Raw genomic sequence first — 17574 nt, forward strand, 5'->3', positions numbered from 1 at the left:
TCCAGACATCACACTTTTCTCTCATTTTCTTTCCTTCTGTATTTAGCATTCCAGAAGGAAAGGCATGCATACAGAAAAAATTGTTTGCTTTAGCTGCTAAACACATGTATCATTCCACTGCTTTTGTCTTATTTTTGTCACATATATTTTAAGCAATAATTTTATGATGCTTCTTACGAGCATCTCTAAAATTCTCCAGGGAGGCTTGCATAAGTAGCAAGATCTTACTGAATTAATAAGCCAGAGCACTTTGGTAAAGCCATTAAAATAATGCCAAGGCTGTGCTATGGATGTTGAGCTCAACTGCAGTGTTTTGTTGAAAGCAAGCACTCCCTCCCAAAGCAGCCAGTGGCTGTACCAGCTGTAAGCCCATCACTTCACAGTCCCAGGCTCTTGCAGTGATGCCATACAAAACCTTTTGAGCCGCTACAAACCACAACAAGTTCAAAACTTGACTCATGTCTAGAACTTCGACTCCCTCTCTGTTGCTGGCTTAGTCACTGCCAGCAGCCCTGCATGCATCTGCTAATCCTGCGGTATCCTCAGCACCGTTCCCTCCTGTGGGAAAGCCCTGGTTAGTCAGACTCGCAGCAAGGCAGTGTATTGTTAGATTTCTCTTACCATTGTGCTGCTTTGTTCTTCTGGCATTCTCATCTTAATGACGGTGAGCTGTTGGCCTTCCACACTTTCTTTGTGTCTATGTAAATTCAGTGTTTGATGCAGAAGAGGCGGAGACGATTTCTAAGTTAAGGGGCAGGTGTGAGTGAAAGGAGCAACCCAACAGCCAAACTATTTGAAAAAGAAACCTTTAATGTCTCATCAGCTCAGCAGTCAGAAAAAAAAAAAAAAAAAAAAAAAAAAAAAAGCGCCTTCATAACTTGCCTCGAAAACTGGAAAAACAGGGTGTCTAGCTATAATTTAAGACATTAATAACAAGAAAATACTGCAGTTCCCTGACACATTTAGACTTTTGCACAGTGAAATGCTATCTTAAAATTAGATCTGATTATTAAAATGTGGAACACTATCACTGACAAAGAAATTACAGACAGGCTTAGCCCATGCTAAATTTTAGAACACACCTGCAAAAACGGTTCTTTCCGTTTCTTAAATGGACATTCTGACAAGGATATTTGCAATGTAACAACTTTACAGGACTATGGTCTTCAGGGATATTTAGTGACCACCATGAGCACCTCTGAAACTGCAGCCTTGGGATGTGACAATCCAGTTAGCAAAATAAGTTTCAGCAAAATGCAATTTTTTACCTGCAAGTAATGAGTATACACTTTTTCAGTCTGGAAGTCTCCTTTTCAGCACAGAAAACACAGCAAAGCAAGAATATACCCTGTTGTGTGGGAACAGAGGACAGTACAAGCTGTCTAAATTTCCACAACTTATTTTTATTTCCCTGGTCTAGAAAAGGCTTTCAGGCCTGGAGTTAAAGCTTAAGAGCATGAGTAGCTTACTTGCCTTTTGTGGGACAATGTGACTATTTGAGCTTCACCACTGTAAGTTATGATTTACAGAAAACAGGCATAAAAAGTTTCTTCACCACAAGTATCTTTACAGTCATCATGGAAATCTCAACAAGAAACCAAAAGTCAAATTTCTTGTTGGATTTATTCCTTCTGCTGAAATAATATTTTTTTTCCATGCCTGACTCATCTAGAAAATTTTAATGAAGTTAGTAGCAAATGCAAGCATCCTGCTCTTTGCACCTTCAAAGCTATCACATAAAGATAACAGTGTTTTCTTTTAATCTTTTTTTTTTTTCATTACTGAATATTATGCTTACAACAATCCTGCTTTGCTACAGATGGTTTCCTGTTGTTTCTGCCAAATGTGAAATAGCTATAAAACTTGAAAAGGTTCTGATGCTGTCACTGCATGAAAAATTACATCTACAAGGGAAAATTAAATACGAGACTTAAACTTTAATTTCTTTAATCTTACTTAGTAAGTGAACTTTTTTACCCCCGCCCCCAACTCAAAGCTTCCGATAACATGACCTGAAGGGAAAAACACAGCTATGTGTTTTAGTCAGGTATAAAGTCTTCATTAACAAAAACAAAAAAAGAGGAAGGGGAAGTAGATAATTCTCATGTCCAGACCAACCAAACAGCCACCAACTCCAGCTGACAAGAGAGTGCCTTTGGCTCAGTTTCATAAAACACGTAAAGCCACTTCTGTTAGAAGACAGTGAAGTTCCTGTTTTCAGTGCTATAATAAGGAAATCTGTCACCTTAGCAGACAAATTGCTAGAAAATGGCTTGTGTAATCCCAAGGGGACAGAGCCTTTGCTCCTTGCGTGGGCAAACCTCAGTGAACTCCATGACAGCTTTACTTGAACACAAAAAGAGTATTAAGAAGCACTTTAAAGAAAAATTGCATTTTATACATATGATGAAGAAAACTCTTGATGCTCTGATGCTCTCTATAGGCACTGATTCAGTGTTAAATAGGAGAAGGGCTAAGAAGAAGATATTTTACCAGCAAAGTAATTTGCTAAGGCACATAGCTTACGAGTGGAGGATCAATCAACAAGTGAGCTTCACAGCTCTCTCAAATTTCTGCCAGTATTTCACTGGCATCACAACAACAGCCTCATGTTCTAGTAAAAAAAAAAAAGAAATCAGGGAGCATTTAACCACATCCTTCTACCAACAAGGTAAGACTGTCCTTACTGCCATGGATCTGCCTCTACAGGCACTGGAGGTAGAGGCAAAGGGAATAAATATGAGAAATTACTCTGTCATTTTGAATGTATTTGCTGCTGTACATAGAAGGTCTGATATATTAGAGCTCTGCAGCACAAGAAACAAATATTACACTGGAGATTTGGCAACCACCCATTTCTGCAGGAAAAAGGGCATTTAATTGTAATCTCACCCAACTAAGACATTAGACCTCAACTTTCCATCTGCTCAGACCCTACTATTCATTCTAGGGTTTGGATCTGATACTCATTTTCTACAAGAGAAGTTTCACTCTTGGTTGGAAAGAGAAGTTGATGAGATTTTAGGGTTTTTTAACCTGGGCAACCTTTCCCTGCTGTGAAGGCTGCAATTTAAAAGTGGAGAGAGAGGTGACATTGTGGGCAGGAGTGAGTGGAAAATATGTGCACTCATCATGCTGCAACCAGATGTCTCATCTACATGTGGACGTGCCTCTCCCATGTGCTGTACCCCCAAGGGCACCACTCGCTGCCTCCTCAAAGTCGCTCCTGGTGTTTCCCCATGCATACATATTTGCAGCAGAGATACCCATTTGTTTGTTTAGTCTGACTTCCACCAAAGCTAAATTAGAAACAGCCTTATGCAAGCTCTGAGAGACCTGCACCACACTGGGCACACTCCTGTAGTTCAGCCCAGCTGCGGCTCCTGGTTCATTGTGAAAATATCCAGCTCTGGGAGAGCAGGGGTGCAGGGCACCTGTGAGGCTGACATGCTGGACCTGCTGCTTTCTCTGAGAGACCCTGCATGCTGCCTGATTTTGCTGTCTGTGAAAACCACTGACTGATCACTTGAGCAGGGAAAGTGTTCACAGACAGGCAGTGTAGACTGTGTACATGGGGATCTTGGAAGAAAATCAGAAAATGACAGGCAGGTTGGATATCTGCTGACATGACTGGAGAGTCTCCTGTTTGCTTTACTGGGAAGTATATCGAGTCCCTTTCTATTAATTTTATCAGGTTGGGGCACTTTTTTTAAATTATTTTTTTTATTTATTACCAATTTTATCATTTGGTCACCAGCTGAATTATTTGCACCTTTCACATTCAATTAAATACCGCAAAGTGCTAGTACTGGATTTTTCTCACAACTGGTTAGAAACCATGATGGAAAACATAACCCTGCCACATCAGAGACGTTCTTCATATACCATACAATATTTGCATCTAGGTTTCCTTGTTGCTAGCCAGTGCCATCTGTTATCTGTTTTGGTCTGCTTAGAAGAGCTGGCAACTCTTGAAAATTGAAAGCAAGACAAGAACAATGCCTTTTTTATTTGTATTTTACGTCCCAAAGAAACCAACTGCATCTACACATGCACAAAAAATATACTCCTCCAACTGGCAATATATTAGCACATGCTTTTTCTGTATGAAAAATTTAAAGAGACAAGACTCATCATGGGGTAGTTGGATTTAATGAAATAAATCTGTGCCCCACAATGCCTGGATACTCAGTTTTATTTTTGTCTCTCCTGGAGGGTGTTGACACTCCAACTTGGTGATGGAATAAATGCTGACAGCTGAGATAGTTACTACCCTCAGCTGTGTGCTCTGTCCCTCTCTTGGAAATTATTACCCTCCTGCAGCTGGCAAAACGGGATGCTTCGTGAAACCGGCTTCAGACTGCCAGACTTCACGCCAGCCTCGGCTTATGCGGATCCGCCAGCCCATAAACTCCCGTGGCTTGGAGGTGAGCCCACAAGCCATTGAGCCATGCCTGCTGTGCAGGTGGTAAACACTCAGACAGAAAAGGGGTGGCCAGTTGAAGGTGCTGCTGCTTTGCTTGCCCCCCTGTCACGTACCACTGTATGGGTGGCAGCCCACAGGTCATTCTTGCCTATTTTTGAAAATACAAGCTTGTCTAACTCAGGGGACGCATTGTCACCAGCTACCCACCGAGAGAAGAAATGGCAAAATCCCAAGTGACCAAAAGAGAATGTCTCCAGCCTTTTCATTTTTTGTGGACTCCAATACAAAGACAAATGTTACTTAAGGATGACAATTTCAAGTTTTGCTTTGTTATAAGAGGTAAATTGAAGTCCCTCATGTTTGAGGATGTTGTCTGTTTCATAGTTCCTAAGTAGAGCAGGCTATAAACCAGCACCAGGTATTTTAACAGACTCTGCCTTTTTTAGCCTTTAATATCATCTGTTACTCATATTTTTCAGTACCAATACTTCTCTTCCAAGATGTGTGATATAGATGTACGGGGTCTTTTAGTCTTCTTCTTTTCAGTGACAGAAGCCAAGTTCTAGAAATCCTCCATTTATCAGCTATTATTGTACATATCTTTTTCCCTCCCTGATCCTTCTATCAAGGAGTGGAGTGTGTATAGAGTTCCAAAAGAAAAATGGAGTATGTTGTAGGAATGCATCCTTCTAGCCTGGATAATTGCAAATATCTAATTCTGAACCAGTAAAATGGTTCTTGCTTCAAATGAAATGTAAAATTCTGACACAATCTGCAAATAATTGTATGATGCTTAACTGGCACTTCAGTAGTTCTTGTTTGTGATATATCCAAAGGAAGAGATGGATGCACTGTCAGAATTACAGCTCTCTCATTATTTGTCCATGTGTTTCTGCTTTGGTCCCCAGCCAGTTACAGAGGATAAAGCCCAGTCTTCATATGCAACACAGCCTCCAGGGGGTGTAAGGAAAAGAGTGAATCTTTCCTGGGGTCCTTCTTACCAAAGAGCTGGCTTGGACTTGGATGCAGCTAAGTTTTGCAGCACCATATCCTTCCTGGCTGTAAAGCTCAAAGAACCAGAGACTCATTAACATGATCTTCAGGGATGTGCATTCATCAGCACTTGCACAGCAGAGACAAAGACAGCAAGAAACTGGAACTCATGTATCTTTCTATGCCAGGCTCCAGTAGGGCACAAGTATCTCACTGAAGATAGGCTGGGAAGAGCTGGATGCTGAAGGGTAGCAACTAGATTGATATTAGACTTTAAGATCAAAAGGGTCTCTCAGGTCCATCAACATTCAGGATGATGCAAATACAGTCAAACTAAGTTTTTTGAACTCTTTTGCTTTTTCTCCCCAATGCACTCATAGCCATTGACTGTATGAAAGTAACATTCTGCACAGTATGCTGTACAGATTTTTATTATCAGACCAGAACCCTGGATAGTCAGGTCACTTAGATCCTCCTAGCTTCCTCTGCACAAGTAAAGCAAGGATCAGCTGAGATACCACCAACTGCTGGAGAGGTTCCTTGAGGGACAGGGAATGGGACAACATCAACCTCCCCAAAAAGTCTTTCTGCTATAAATCTTACACAGTTCTGGCAGTCTCTTCTGCCACATAAACTCTTACCAGCCATCTCCTCCCAAAAAGCAACAGGAAGAATTTCAGGCACCAAATTAAAAAAAAATAAATAAATCTCAGCTTTGCAGAACAGAGTCTGAAAAAGAATGCCAGAAACTGTATGAAATCCACCAGGGACTTAGCTATTGATTTTGCACTGCAGATGGTCAGACATTATGGTAATGTGGCAATGTAAACCTGTTGCTAGATTCATGGTGGGTGATTCAGTTCAAGAATTGTGGCTAACTTCACAGAATGGCACTTGTGACATTTCAAAACTAGCACTCGCTTGCGTCAGATCAGGAGGATGTGGCCTTGACTCCATCTCCACAGAGATTTGAAAACCACTGGCAAAGCTTTACTTCTTCATAAGACAATAGCAGATAATGCTTTTAAAGTAGTTTTTGTTTATCTTTTATTCTTTTGTTTCTAATGGACTCCTTCTGAATTTGAACATAATGTCCTCTCTACTTTTGTTCCGATTTCCCCAGTGGAAAGAAACTGAAAAAGCTGATCTACGTCAAGTCAGAAGAAATGTGTGCAAAGTTAATATGATTCAGGAAACAGTGTTTGATCCCTGAATGCTGCCAAAGAGCCAGCAAGAGTTGGGCACACCACCCTTGTGGGAGTTCTGCCATTGACTGCATGGGCCCAGAATCTCATCCATTTATAACAGAATTGGATGAGTGATAAATCAAACAAAGGAACAGCAAGTTACTTGGTCTCCAAATAATATTTGTATGTTCTAGTCTTCTCTGTATGAAGGCTCTCAGTTTTCTGGGGAAAGTATAGTCAAACACTTTTTCCATAAAGTGACACTGGCAGAGGTCAGTTAAACTTGCCCAGGTGGACGGTCCTACATAACACAATCCCATCCTTGTTCAGTAATACCTAATTCTTTACAGGAACTTACCTTCTTGGAATATACATGGCAAGAAAGTGTCTCTGTTTTTTTAAAGAACTCCCTGACCTATTGACACACCAGCCAGAACTTTTCTACGTGTTAGGGAAGTAGGGTTTTCTGCAACAAGAGCTGCTGCTTCAAGACCTTTTGAGTAAAAAAGGAGTACCCATTACCTTCTATTGCATCATAAAATATATACAGGGTCTTGGGGGCCATGGAGGCACCAGAAGGCAGTAAAGGCCTGGTTTCAGAATAATCAAAGGGAGAAATGAGATACATTTTACAGGGGAGAATGGAAAGGCTGGTCTACACTCAGCTTCACACCAGTGACTCACAGAGGGTGGGGCCATGCTGGCAGATCTCAGGTGCTATAGGCAGTAGCTCATGTTGCAATTTATCTACCTTTTAGCTGAAAAGAGAATATCATATCATAGCATAGATATGATCTGAGACCCAGTTCCATCCTAGCATGGTTAAAGGAAACAACTCTGTTGAGGATATTATAGGGGAATTCCTCCATTGATGACAACATGAGAAAAACATTATCTTAATATTAATCTAATCTTCAAAAGCTTATGCTGCTATTTCTTGAAAACTGAGAGTTGGATCATTTATCTAGTACAGCTATATGAGTCCAGTTAGAAACTTTAGACTCTGTTATAATATTTCTGTCCTCCAAAAAATGCCATCTTAACACATAAAATTGAAATGTTCCACATGAAGTAATTTTCAGGGGAATTCTTAACAACCCTGCGGTAAAACTGCATTCAGTTAAACATTTTCAGTGAGATGATTTCCATGGCACACAATTCAGTAGGATACCTTGAAAATTACCATCTCGTGATCCTATATGAAAAAATAAAACATCACATGTTTTTCATCTAGCTGCAATAGAGAAAAATTAGTCTATTTATGCCAGTGGCTTTCTGCAAAAGCTATCTATCTACTAAAAAAAAAAAAAAAAAAAAAAAAAAAAGCCTACTGGCTTTTTCTGGGCACATTCTCATCTGAGCTCTTTCTTGTGGTCAGACTACATTATTGCAAACAGAACACAGCTACGCTGTGCCCTACCAACCAAAAGAGGTGGGCTAAGCTCTGGTAACAGTTTCACCATTTTCAGTGATCTCCAGTGAAAATGGGTTCACAGAAGGTTACTTGAAGATGGAATTGTTCCCACTGAGTGGTGTGGAAATGCTGCTGCTGAATATATTTCCTTTATTTGAGAGTTCTTGTCTTTTTAATTTCTCTGTTAATTTCTTATCAGCATTGGTCTTCAATAAAGGATACTCAAACTTTCTTTCTTTTTGCTTTGTACAACTTAGACATTTCTGAGAGAGAAGAAAAAAGAACTGAGTAATCTTGATAATAGTGATGGGGTTTGACCCTACTATGCACAGTCACATTAATTTCCCTTTAAAATTTGCGATCTCCCACGATTTTTCCCATAGAGCTGCCAGAGATTTCCTCCATTTGCCCAAAACATTTCAAGACCTATCATTCGAAATTGCAGCATAGACCAACTCCCACCTCTGCTGTAGAGGAGGGACAACATGGCCATTGGCCTTGTCTACTCAAATAAACAGCAGCCAAAAGTGTGAAAGATTTCCTTGTAGTTTGAGGCACGTAGAGAGGTTTGGGGTGGTACCCCAAGGAGAGGGTGTGACTAAGTTGTACTATTGTTGTACTATTGATGAAGATTGCACACCACTGAGGATAGATCCTAAGTGCCATCCATTGCCCTTTCATATAAAATCTAAAGCTTCACTAGTGGTAAAAATGAAAACAACTTTTGTCTTAGGTATACTAGTGTCTAGCTGCACTTTTTCTAATACACAGTGTCACTGCTGGAGCTGTGGCAGCAGCATCAGCTAAAACCACCCAGCTGAGTACAAATGACAATCTTTCATTTTCGTGCAAGGTTCACAGGGGGCCACTTCACCATTGCAGCAGGTTCTGCAGTCCCAGCTGAGTTCTCTGCTCCCCCAGGAATAGCTGGGCATTTCAAAGCTACTATGGCACCACATATAGCTAGAGTCCTGTGCATGGAGCAGGTATGCAGTACCACTCTGCCCAGGTACTTCTCAGTGTGGGCAGCACCTGCTTTCCTCTCTGGACCTGAGTCTCACAGAACCCTTTTCCAGAGAAATTTGGAAGCAAGGAAAATAAAAATCAGAAAGCTATGAACATGTATTCACCTGTGTATGCAGTCAGCCACAACACTATCAATACTCTGGTACTTTACAGTGGAGGTTAGGATTTCAAATATACAGTAACGGTGTAATGAGTACGCGCAAATTAGTTTGCAGTGTTAACACAAAGCCCAAAAGAGCAGTTCCACTGTCCTCTGGAGAAACTTACACATCCATTGAAACAAAAACCCACTGGATCCTCTAGAGTTTAGAAACCAGTCAGAACATTAGTACTTCTGATAATGAAAAAGTCATTCACATTCTGTGAATGTGAATGTGTGTTCTTCACACATTCTGTGTGAAGAAACTAACTTCTAATCAAAGGTACTACCAGGAATCGTAGCTACTTTCTAGCATTCACAGAAAAAAACCAGTTTTTCAGTCCTGTGCTAGGAACAGAGAAACTCACAGGACGGTAGACTTGGTTCAAATGAAGCCTAAACCTAACACAATTTCCATCCATAGCCCTCAGTGGCATCCCCGCGACACAGCGGATCCCGTAGGAGAGGTACGCTGGCTCTGGGGAGAGGCAGCCGACGTACTCGACGGGAACCTGCCTGGCACAGAAACGGGAGCCTACCTTGCACAGACGGGCTCACGGCCTCCGAAGCCCGGAGAAGGGCTGCCCACAGCCAGCGGGATCCCGGAGCTGCTCCGACGGGCACAGACAGCGGGGTACCCGGAGCTGCCCAGCAGACACAGAGCGAGATACCCGGAGCTGCTCCGGCAGGCACAGACAGCGGGGTACCCGGAGCTGCTCCGGCAGGCACAGACAGCGGGGTACCCGGAGCTGCCCAGCAGACACAGAGCAGGGTACCCGGAGCTGCCCAGCAGACACAGAGCGGGGTACCCGGAGCCGCTCCGGCAGGCACAGACAGCGGGGTACCCGGAGCTGCCCAGCAGACACAGAGCGGGGTACCCGGAGCCGCTCCGGCAGGCACAGACAGCGGGGTACCCGGAGCTGCCCAGCAGACACAGAGCGGGGTACCCGGAGCTGCTCCGGCAGGCACAGACAGCGGGGTACCCGGAGCTGCCCAGCAGACACAGACAGCGGGGTACCCGGAGCCGCTCCGGCAGGCACAGGGCGTAGGGTCCCGCTCGCTCGGGCTCTCACAGGTGCCAGCGCGCGTCTCCTCCTCTCGCAGAGTTTGTCATGGATGTCCTCAGCTGATTCCCAGTGATCCCAAAGTCCTAGAAGCTGTCAGCCCACGGCCCCGTGGTCCCCTCGCAACTTCTCCTTGCCGTCGCTGTGCGCTGGGAAGTTCGGCAGAGCCGCGGGCGCCGTCTCGGGCTCCGCTCTCTGCGAAAACTCGCCTGCCCCACCTAGAGGAGTCCGCAGGATGAGGAGGAGTCCCGCGCCCATGCCCGCTGCCGCCGAGCTCGGATTCGGCTGGTGAGCAGAGAGTTTTGTCTGGTTTGGCTGAGAGAAGCGGAGCCAGAGCCTGGGGAATCCTGGGGAGCTCCTGAGAGCGGGAGTGAGGGGGAAGTTTGATGACTGAACCGGTTCAATTTAGTAAATGTTGTTATGGCAAAATCAAACTATGCTGCTGAAATACCTGATTTTCAGATAATTTGGGGTGACTCCTCTGGAGCCCGCCTCAGTTTCCTGCTTTTCAATCGCAGTTTTGGAAACTCCCTGGACTTCCCAGAGGACTCTTACCAGGGAGGGACAGCATGAGAGACATCAGGAATCACTGGTTCCTGTGGAGCACAGCTCCCTGCTGCTTCTAGAAAATGCTAAAGAATAACCTAGATGTTTTTCAAATTGAAAATGTCATAGCTACCTTTCTGAACTATTGATTCTTTTCTTTCCAAGCAAAATTAAAATACTCTTACACAGTTGTGCTTTCTAAAGGTTTCAAATATTGGTTGTCAGCTAGCTCTGTGCAAGGGAATTTTCAGCATTTCTTAAAATCAGAAAATGTGAAATAACCTACTCAGATAGCATTATTTATCGCTGAAGTGAAAATAAATGAAATTAAAAACACCCATCCCACCTGAAAACGGCTTGAGAGCAGTTAAAGCACTTAACTCAGAGGTCATAAAGGAGAAACATATCAACACTACACCTCCTTTTTTGAGCATCCAATATGTAGTATGAAAAACTGACAGAGAAAAGATTATGGCTGATATCAGTACAACAGACAAAACATGGCTAAGCCTGACCTTCCCCAGGGACTGCTTCTCTTAGCAGCAGGTGAATTGTTCCTGAACCTAGTTCCTTTCTGAAGCAAAGTTATAAGAGAGACAAGGATGAAGGTGGGTGTATCAGGGCAGGTTCACTGGAAATGATGGAATAAACCAGGAAAGAAGTTGCTTCCCTACAACTCATGATGTGCATCCATTCCTGAGCAGGACCATGAAAGACAGAAGATAGTGTGGAGCAGAGGACAAAGGGAGAACATTAGTTGTTTATCCTCATTGCCTCTGGATGCAAGGCTTATACAGTGTTTGTGTTCCCTCCTAATAGCATTTGAATCTACTGGCCAATAAAGATACATTCTCAGAAGCCTCTAACAATAAGCAGCTGGCTAAAGACAGTCATCCCCAATTTATTGCCCAGATTTGGAGAAAGCACACTGTGAACACACCTTATGAGAAAGCAACAAATCCATGAAGAGAGAGACCTCACACATTTTCCAGCCACCCAAAAAGCATACATCTTCTTAGACCACACAAGTCAGTCAACCCACAGAACACAAATCTGTAGGAAATCAGGATTCATTAGTTCCAGTACTTCTGGAGCAAGATGTTTTTCTGAGGATGGTTTATCATCATGGGTCTGAGAGACACTGGAAAATTTTATGTTTTATATCTATGGGCCAAATTAGGTTAATTTTCATTCTTCTCTTTCTCCCAGTCTTCAAGGCAGCTGTGCCAAGGGAAAAATCACAATGCAATATGGGTGCCCAGGTCTTGTCTCTGAGTGAACTCCTCATGATTTGGTCTTGAAGTCCACATCCTATCAGGGCTGACATCTGGCCCAGGGAAGCTGCACTGCGAAGACACTGTGTGAAAAAGAGAAACTCATATTTTGCTGACCCAGCCACAGTGGAAAAGTAAATGTGAAAGAAGAAGAGTCACCAAAATGTCAAAGAGCCACCAAAATGACAGTATGCTTTTTAAACTGCCCTATTGATTCCTGGCACCAGGTACCTGGCTGAAAGGATTAACTACTCCTTTCAGCCCCTGTGGCATCCCTATGTCTAACCACCCTCTCTGAGATGTTAATCTTCTGCACTGAGCACCCAGCTGGAATGAGGGGACCTGCAGGCATCAGTGACAAAATAACTATATGCAGCCACAAGAAAGGAAAGGATGAATGAACTATGATGAACCTATGACCTCTGGACTTGTGAGGCTTCTTACTGCTTACTTTTTCTATCAGAATGGAGGTCTACATGAATATCTGTTAACACATAATCATCCTTCCACCTGACCTTCCGTCCCACCAGAGGCAGCCCAAGGGCAGAGCATATCACTGCAATATTTCTCAAATTTGTCCAAAGGGTCTGTATCTTCCCTCAAGTCATGGGAGAGTTAGAATGACATGAGAAGTGCCTGTACTACATGTCTAAAACAGACAGTGGGTTTGCCTGGTCTGGGTTGCTGCTGCTGTCATCAGTCAAGTAAAACTGATGGGACTCTCCTTTTTTGCATTTTCTCTCTCCCTTTTCTGCACCCTGCCCCACTGCAGCACAAGACACTGGCATACAGAGATGGTACATGAGGAGAAGGAGAGAGGATTATAGCTCTTGGAGATACTTTCAACTTTTGAGGTGGGAAATTGTCTGGTTTATAACTAGAGTTGAGCCATCTAAAGACCTCCATTGTCTCTCAGAAGTGAAGTTCATTTTATTGCAACACTAAGAGCTGAGAAAGATACTGTAAGAAGGAAAATTAAATAATTCCTCCAAGGAATGAAAAACCAACACTTTTGGAGGTGTGCTTGATAAAGGGCCCCTTTCTCAGAGCTTACATTTATTTCCCAAAATACAAAATCGCAAAATTACAAGCACACACCTGCAAAGGTCTCCCATTAGCATCCCACCTACTTCAGAAGCTGGACTCACTGATGTTAGACATTTTGATTACACATGAGCATACTCATCCAGGGCTCCTAACCCAGTTTCTTTCCTTCATAACCCACCCAGTTGACTCAGTCAGATTTATTGCAACACCTACCACTACCCTCAGCCTTTCTCCCCCAACACTTTCTGCATCCATGGGGTTGCCCTTCACTGGTTCTATCTGTCCAAGAATCACAGCACTGCTCTCAGATGCCACTCTTTTTATTAGGCCAGAGAAAACACACATGGCTGCTGGCTTATGTAGAGACTAAAGGTTTCTTACAGCCAGAGAAGTTTGGTTTATTTCAAATGGTATCTTTCAGCAATTCTTCAGGTTTAACTGACTCACTTCTCCAGCTGACTCATTACAAGCCCCCAGCCTCACAGACATCTGGGAACTGAAACTGCTTACCAAGTAACAAAACCCTACATAGCATTTGGAGAACTTCTTCCAAATCTTCAGGTAGACTGTTTCAGGTTAGGCCATTTAAAGATATTTCTGATTTTCAGAATTATGTCTTTCACAAGAATCTAGATCCTAGTTTGCAGGAATCTAGTTCTGAAAATTGCAAAGCAATTAGCTTAGCTCAAACACCCACAGTAACCATGTCCTTGAGTTTGCAATAAATATTTCAAATAATTAACAACGTATTCCTGTGCTTTCTAGAATGTGTGTAATTAAAAAATATATTAATCATTACTGCTTTCCTAAAAGGAAGAACTCATGCCAACTACTGCAGAAGTAGTTGAAACAAAACCAAATGGAAAGACCCTTTCCCTTGCTGCTGAGAAATATTTGTCATATGGTATTTTTTTCCCAGCCTTTTGAAAACTCAGGCAGGCTTTGGAGAACACAGGAGGCTGGATCCAAGCACAAGCCCTTCTCAAATATCTGGAAAGCCAAGGGAAGAGAGGAAGCTAGGAAAGAGTTAAACTGAAGGGCCAGGAATAAATGGAATACAGGACTCTTGAGATACACTGTAGTATCAAAAGTATTCTTAAGAGGCCTCTTCCTGAATCACAAATGTCTCCTGGAGTTTTGCTATTGATTTAATAAAGATCCTGGAAGCTAAGACAGTAGCTCAAAACTTTGATCTATACTTTGGATACAACATTTTAAACCAGTGATCAGTGGATATTACTGTGTTATACTATATTTGAATCTGAATTTGTACCTTCATTCTCTGCAGCATTTTTGTTTGCATGTATTGCTTTGTATTTTGATTTTTCAACTTTTGCCTATATGCTGACCTTCTTTCCTCACTGACATTTCTGTACTTAGTGTTGTAAAACTAATTGCTTTACCAACGTCCTGCCATATAGTTTCACTTAGTCTTATTTCTAGATGTATATTCTCCAGATAAAACATTTTTCAAACAGCTGGTTTCTTTTTCTTATCCTATTCTTATTTCTAAAACTAGGTCACATGTTGTGAGGTTTCATTATTTGGGGAGGAGAGAGAACTATGGATATTAAAGAACATTAATCTCTTATGCTTCTGGATTTGCCAGCTTTTGCAGTACTAGGAGAGATTTCTTCCATCTTCAATTTTCTTGCCTATCTTATTTAATTTCAGGTTTTTCTCTGCTGAAATAATCCTGTAAGGAAGATGCCAATGTCAGAAAGTTTTTTTATAACCCTAAAGTTTAGGGAAGCCCTTAACATATGTGTATATTCAATGTAAATTATGCATGCTTAAACACATGCTAATGTTCTGTTCCAAGCTGATCTTGTATTTTCTCTGTGTTTTGAAAACAGTCCAATTTTATCTGTGTCTCTCTTTGATATCAAATTGTCAGAGGCAACAACAGTACTGGAAAGTCAGACTACAAGTTTCTCAGTCACAGAAGAAAGGGAGAAATTTTGCCTGTGCTAATATTTACCAACAGCTTCCATGAGGAAACTTCATCATAACAGAGATTTTGACCCAAGGATTTAAATTTTGGAGAAAGTAAAATTTGTAGTTTGCTTTTTGCTACCATACACACTGATCTGAGAGAGTTATGCATCTCTGAATATTGTTATTTGCATTTTTACAATGAAAAGTGAATATTAAATTATCCAAAGTTTCTTCTTACAGTGAACATGCTCCTACACTGTGGAAATTGAACCAATTTTTCCCCCTGAAATTATTTCTTGTTAGGGTTATTGGCATTGTTGTTCCAATCTGCAAGGAAGAGAAATCTTCTATGCTTGTAATGACCCATCTCTGTGTGCAGGAAAAATCCAAGAGCAGGGAAGAAACAGAATGTGAGAGGAGAGGAGACAAAAGAAGAAAAGGAAGAGAGGAAAACATATGGCAATGGCTGGGTTTGAGGGAACAAAGAAGAGAATGGGACAATGACAGGCTAGAAGGATGGAAACTTCAGCACAAAAGGAGAAGAAAATTATGATTATTAGCAAGTGAACAAGATGAGGGAACACTTACAGAGGAAGAGTGAGAGAACACTGGGAATAACCAAAGGTAAGTATAGTTTTAAAGGTTGGATTTTACTCTTTCAGTGTTTTGCTGATGTTTTGAGGTTTTTTTCGTTTGGCATCTGAAATTAAAATTTGCAAGCTTCTTGTATCCATATGTATACCCATGGCTGGACAGCCACATACCCATATGCATGACTGTAAAGGTAAGAGGGGACTCAGTAGCAGACCAGAACTGACATGGCAAAGCCAGAATCCCCAGTATGCCCACACTGACTTGCCTCTGCAGTTTCAGTCCCCAGACACTGGACATGCACACCCCCAGTCAATGTACATTGAAGAGCTAGCACTTACAACAGTCCTTCTTTCTTCCTTATGCAAAGTGCAAGCAGGAACATTATTAATGACACAACAGCAAACCCTGCTGCACATATATTAACTTTGCTATGGAAGTTGCTGAGTTCTATGGATGTCTCTTGTAAAACATTCAGTATTCCAGAGCTTTACAAACCCTATTGATTGTATCAATCAATACAACTTCGCTCTAAAACAGGTGGTGTTAACCTGATGTAATAGAAAAGTGAGAAAGACAGGGGAGTAATGATAACCAAATATGCCACATAATTTCAGATGTTTGATTTCAAATACCTCAGGACTGATATTTCAAGCTGTATCACAATATATTCTGGGGGGGCTGGCAGTGGCTTCAGTGGCAGTCAGAAACTGAATCACTCTCAGGCCTGTGTTGTGCATCTCTTGGGGAGCAGGGTAATAAGGCAAGAAGCCCCAGACTTTCCAGAGCAGCACTGGCTGCCTGAAATCTCAAATGTTCCTCTTCTCCTGCATCTCGTTGCCTTTACTTTTGTTCAGATGTTGCAGCAGAGGAAGCAAAGTCAAGCAAAAAGAACAGCACAGCACAGCATGTACCCAGATAGAATACACTTTGTCATGGTTTCATGTTGGCCAAATGCCAGACAACCACAAAAGTAATTTGCTCACTCTTTTCTGCTATAGTTGGGCAGAGAAGATGAAAAAAATTATGAAGGGCTCATGAGTTAAGGACTAGGAGAAAAACACTCTAAGTGCAAAATAGGTTCAAATTAAAAGGTATAAGGTAAACTTATCATTAACTGAGACAGAGGAGGATAATGAGAAATTAAATAAGCCTTTAAAACACCTTTTTTCACCCACTGACAGCGCAAGAAGGCAGGGCTTGGTGGTTTTGGTCAGATCATCACTCAACATCTTCTGTTCACTCAGGGAGAGGAGTCTTGTGCTGTGCTGTGGGTCCCTGCCATGGGCAAAGTCTTCCCAAAACTGTTGTGGCATGGGTCACTTGTCCTCTAAGGATAGGCTGCTGTGCTTTGGAAGCAAGGACCCTTTCTCCCCATCTCTGGAAGCAGTGTGTCTCTCCAGTGGGGTCTCCCACTGGATCACAGCTCTCTCTGGCATCCTCCTGCTCCGGTGTGAGCACTTTTCACACGGACAGTAAGTGGATCTCTGCACCCCCATGGGCTTCATGCATTACAGGGGCACAGTTTGTTCCACCATGGTCTCACCACATCTGCAGAGGAATTGGGCCAGAATTGTGTTCATCTTCAGAGCCATTAGAGATTGACTCTATAGGACATGGTGGAAACTTCAGCAGCTTCTCACAAAGCTACCCCATGTGGCCCCCACCCTGCTACCAAAATTAACACGATAGTCTGTACTTGCAAAGTAATTAGAATAATTCTTTAAATTCAGTCTCAGATGTCTAGTTCTGCTTTATGTTTGTATAACCTCTTCCAGTCAGGCAAAGCTAGTTTCCAGCCCTGTCACACTCAGCTGGTGACTCCCTATACTTGGTTTGCACACAAATCACTTTTCGTGGATCCAGCTCCATCCCTCAGAAGTTATTTGAAACTTGACCACAGCAAGCTTTGTCACCTGGCAAGAGCAA

The 17574-nt window shown here is 42.3% G+C and overlaps 1 protein-coding gene across 2 annotated transcripts in view; it reads right to left on the minus strand.

The window, feature by feature from the left end:
* The window catches only part of EDAR (ectodysplasin A receptor), a 72521-nt gene extending 62740 nt beyond the window's left edge, over positions 1-9781 (minus strand). For both annotated transcript variants that reach the window (XM_079302911.1, XM_079302910.1), the window contains exon 1: positions 9725-9781. The gene's annotated coding sequence lies outside the window, so the exon portion shown is untranslated. The remainder of the gene's footprint in view (positions 1-9724) is intronic.
* Between the last annotated feature and the right edge of the window lie 7793 nt (positions 9782-17574).

Source organism: Erithacus rubecula (genome assembly GCF_903797595.1).
Source record: "Erithacus rubecula genome assembly, chromosome: 1".
NCBI classification, from domain to species: Eukaryota; Metazoa; Chordata; class Aves; order Passeriformes; family Muscicapidae; genus Erithacus; species Erithacus rubecula.